Here is a 5,094-nt window from a genome sequence, read left to right as displayed (position 1 = left end):
TGGCTGACTGAGCGCCGGGGTCCAGGCCCCGCCCCTGCGCGCGCGCAGGCGGGAAGGGGGCGTGGAGCCCGGCCGGCAGGCTGCGAGTCGGCGGGACGCGAGGCTGGGCGTCGGGAGGGCCCGCGACGCGGGGCGATCCTGGACGCTAACGGGGCGGGGTGAGAAGCCGCAGCCGGACGCTGACGTCCCTCAGCCTGGCCTGAGGAAGAAAGTGTAAGTGCCCGCGGAGTGGGCGGGGCGGCCCTTTACCTGGCGCTTGGCCTTCACCCGTCCCCGCGGCCGTCCCTGGCCTCCCCGCCGCACCCCGCCCGGTCGGGTGCGCTCTTCGGCGGGGGGGGTGGGGGCGGGGGTCGATGCCCCCCGCGGCGGCTGCCTCCGCTCTACCCGCCGACCTCTCGGCGCCGCGCTCAGGAGTCGCGGACTCTGCGTTCGCCTGCGGGGGCGGTGGGCGCGCGCGGTAGGGGTTCCCGCGGGGCTGGGGAGGGGTCGCCTCTGGAAGACTGGGAGTATTCTGGGCGGAAGAGCTGAAGAACGAGGGTCTCCGTACCTGAGAGCCGTCCAGCCAGTGTCCTCAGATTCAACTGCCGGTGACACGTGTGTCTCGAGTTAGTCACGGAGGAATCGAAGCGAGCTCCGGTTCTTGAGGACGGTTCCTTTCCGCGGGTGCCCGGAGAACAGTACATGGTTCATTCCTTCGCCGCGAATTTTCGCGGTTCTGCCAGCACCGGGCATCGGACTCCATCCAACCTGCCCTGGAGGAGCTCACAATCGAGTAGCAAACTGACAGGTAAACTCGTTGAAATGTCATGCAATGGGTGACTACGACCAGAAAAAAAAAAGCAACATCAGCATTGTGAGGTTAAGTGCTAAAAAGGTAACAGTGATGGGGGGGGTGGGGGGGTGGGGGGGGCCCTCCCCGGAGGCTTTGGGACCAGCTTCCCGAGGAAGGCACTGCCAAGAGCCGGAGAGTTCAGGTAACTTTCTGAAGATTAGTCTGTTAGGTGGAAAGGCTTGTTGTCTCTGACCTGACTGTGTGGCGCAATCGAGAAAAAAGGAAAAGGTAAACTGATCACAATAGAAGCTTAGGATGGGCTGAACTGCACTTCTGCCCTTTGGACTACTTAGCTACTACTTACTTATCCTTACTTAGTTAAGGATATCAGGGGCGCCAGAATTTTAGATATTTTTATTTTGTCTGTTACTGTTAACTAATTTTCAAACATTTAATACATGTGCTTGGTACATCATTCAGGTTATGAAATAGGTTATGTACACAACTGACTACCCGTTCTGTTCCTTCTACTGTAACAGCCATTATTTCACATTTCTTGTCTGTCTTTCCAGAGTCTAGATATATTTCTAAAGATGATCCGCCAAATGGTGGTCTATAATCAGCTATTAAAGTTATTTGGGGAAAACATAGCAGCTTGTTTGAAATGTAGACTCTTGGGCCCCATCCCATACTTAATGAATTAGGAACTGCCTTTTAGTAAGAGCCTCAGATGATTCTGCCCAGTATGAAGATTATTTCTTTTTTTGGCTACACCCAAGGTGCTGGAGGTAAGTGGGGAGAGAATCATACTGTGCCAGGGAGCAAACCATGGGCTCCAGCCCTTTGAACCATTATCTCTTGCCTAAGAGTGCAAACAATTTTAGGGGTCAAAACCAATAGAATTAAGGGACTTTGATAGTTGATTTTATGCGTCAACAGCTGCATAGTAAGTTTCAGGATTCCAGATCAGTGAGTGCCCCCTGAATACCTCTGGATGTGACCCATACATTGCCTTCCTACCACATACCATATATATTAATTACTTGGCTAGATCATGAGCCCATAGCTTCTCAGCAAACTTTAGTTGCTGCTATTAATATCCAGTCTTAATGGAAAACCTTAGAAGCACTCAAGAAAACAAATTTTGCTTCCAGAATGCCTTTGAACACAGCAGTTAACTTTTCTGTGGGTCCCCAGTCTTACTCATTTAATGTCTTTTGGAAATGGGGACCTTTACTGTGTCCTATACTGCTGTATTACCAGTGCCGAGCATACAGTAATTGCTCAGAAAATGTTTTTGAAGTCAAATGGTACCTGTCATAATAACAGATGAATTAAGTTTTGGATATAGATATTCCTGTGGAATCACTGTATCACTGTCATACATTGTTCATCGATTTGCTCAAGCAGATGCCAGTAACGTCTCCATTTGTCCTAGCCCTGAGATTTTAGCAGTCTCCTTCCTTGTCCTTCCCAATGGGGCCGTATTGGAAGTTCTTTTAGGGTGGAATAGCTAATAAAATTTTCTAGCACACATTTGGAATTAGAGATGTTTTTTGGACTGCACAGAATTAGGAGTCTGATCATTCCATCTGTGGTAGATGGAATAGTGTGAAGTAATTGGAAATAGGCTGGAATGAGAAGAAACCTTGAAGGACATCAGCATGTAAGGAGGAGCAGTCAGAGGGAAAAAGCATAGGATTGTCAGTTGGTTCCTACAGTTGTATCATTCCAATTCTGTGTTTTGTGGGTTGCTTTTTCATGTATATGTGAAGAAAAAATATTTTAAAAGGGAGATAAAACATGCATAAGAGAGAAGGGACTTTTCCAGAAAGAAAAGAAATTCCACACCCCAAATTGATAGATGTACAAGTCCAGAGTAGAATGTGCCATGTTTGTTTTTCTTTTAGTATAAAAATAACTATTTTGTGGGTAGTGGAGAGCTGCCTAGCTGTGATCAGGTGCCATTGGTCACTCCTGGCACATTTGGCCTGGAAAGAAGGGCTTGAAAGTTCAATACCAGGGCCTGGTGATTTAGTGCTGCTGTTAGGGGCCACCAGGACCACAGCCAGAGATGCTTGACGGGCATATGGTGTCAGGTATTGAATTTGGAGTCTTGCATAGAAGACAGGTGCTCAGCCCATTTGAGTACTTTCTTTGACTCTCCATTGACCCCACCACACACACTTTGAAAATTTATTTTTGGTCTTGGTGCTGAACCTGGCAGTACTCAGTGCTTATTCCTGGCAGGGGGGGAGCCAGATGTGCCAGAGGTAGAACCCAGGTCGGCCTCATGCAAAGGAAGTCACCCTACAAACTGTACTATTGCTTCAGCCCTAAGGCATACATTTAAATACTTTGTAATATAGTATATTTTTTAAAGGACTATTGGAAGTCAGGAGACCTGGGTTCTAATCATTGAGATGATGAAGCCATGTTGAACAGAAGACAGATCTCGTCAGGTGAGGGGTAGGGAAGCTCACAGTGATTCCTTGTTTCCTGGAAATTGGAGTAGTTTGTACTTTATACAAGAGTAAGTGGGCTCTCAGAGCCACTTTTGCATCCTTTGGGAAAGGGATCAGAAGCAGATTAATGAATCTAACAAAGCTTTAACTTTTAAGGTCGCTCATTGCATGAACCCTTGTTTCTTGAAGAAAACAGTTTAAACTGTAACTTCAAACCATGTACGATTTGGTACTGTCTCCAAGTCCAAATATAAGTAACCCAGTAGAACTACGAATTTTTGTAGTAGTTTATCTCCATAGATGATCCCTCAGTGAACAATATACAATTGCTGATGTCTCCCCTTCAATTTGGACCAGACTTTTTTTATTCATTTTTTATTAATAAGACAAAAGTGACACCCAAAGGTATGTCATAACAACTTAGCTTTTGGAATGCTCCCTCTGGTTGAAACCTGCTACCAGTTTTGTATTTTAGGGCTATATCTGGCAATGCTCAGTGCTTACTCCTGGGATTTGTGCTCAGACTTGGACGCAGATTTGTGCTCAAATATGGCTTGGACTACTATATTTGGTGTCAGGGATTGAACCCAGACAAGCACCCTACCCGCTGTACTATCTTGCCAACCCCGCTGCCATTTTATTGGGGGTGGGGGGGGGCATACCTGGCAATGCTCAGAGATTAACCACCTAGTTCTGCACTCAGGAATTACTCCTGGGGACCACATGAGATATTGGGGATCGATCCTGGGTTGGCTGTATGCAAGGCAAATAACCTTCCTGCTGTACTATCACTCTGGCCCCTCATTTTTTTTTGTTTTGGGAAAATATAAAAATGGCCAGTCAGGTGTTTGCCTTGCATGTGGCTGACCCAGATTAGATCCCTGGCACCCCAAATAGTCCCGAGTCCTACCAGGAGTGATCTCTGAGCACAGAGCCAGAAGCCAGCCTTGAGCATGCTGGTTGTGGCCCAAAAAGGTTATTTGTTCTCATAAAAATTTAGCCTCTCAAGATTTTGTATCTATATATGTGCTACTTTTTTAGCTAAAACTAAAAAAAGGATTTACTTAAAGATACTGGTGTACCTCTTGTGTTGCTGGGAATCTAACCCAGGTTGGCACCTGCAAGGCAAGTGCCCAACCTGTTGTACTATCACCTCAGCCTTCAGGCTCTATTTAAATGTTTGTTGCTGTATTACCTAGGTTCTGATCCCATTTCTGACTGTGAAAAATATCACTCATTTTGACATATTTCATTCCAGTAGGAATTCTAAAGTACTTTGATACTGCGTTACCAAGAACATATTGTTGGCTAAATTGACTTAGAAACTGTATAAACATGCTTGTACAAGAATGTTAAAGTCTTGGGAAGTATTTTGTAGTTATTCCCATTTCAAGTCTCTCTTCCAGTATATCTAAGCTCTTAGAGCCTCAGCCTTCTAAGAGCCTGTTCCCTTGTTCTTTTGGTTTTGGTTTGAAGGTCAAACCTGGTGGCGTTCCAGGGGCTATTCCTGGCTCAGTGCTTGCTTGGCCATGCTCAAGGGACCACAGTGCCAGGGATTGGACCCAAGCTTCTGCATGCAAAGCATAAACTATATGTACTGAGCTCTCAGTTTGCCTGTTTTTCTATATCTGAAATTGACTTCCTTCATCACAAGGGAAGTAATGTGAAAAACTGTGCACTTTAACAAAGTACTGTACAAACATGTTAAATTGACTGTAATAATTGATAAAATCTCATCAAAGAAAAGTGCTTCCATAAAAGTTTTATTTATCCCCACAACAACCCTGTGAGGTAGGGTGATAAGGGCATTTGAAGATGAGAAAAACTAAATCTACATTACTTGTTCACGGCTATACT

Source organism: Sorex fumeus, unplaced genomic scaffold (genome assembly GCF_029834395.1).
Source record: "Sorex fumeus unplaced genomic scaffold, SorFum_2.1 ptg000098l, whole genome shotgun sequence".
Taxonomy (NCBI): domain Eukaryota; kingdom Metazoa; phylum Chordata; class Mammalia; order Eulipotyphla; family Soricidae; genus Sorex; species Sorex fumeus.
This window is presented reverse-complemented; position numbering follows the sequence as displayed.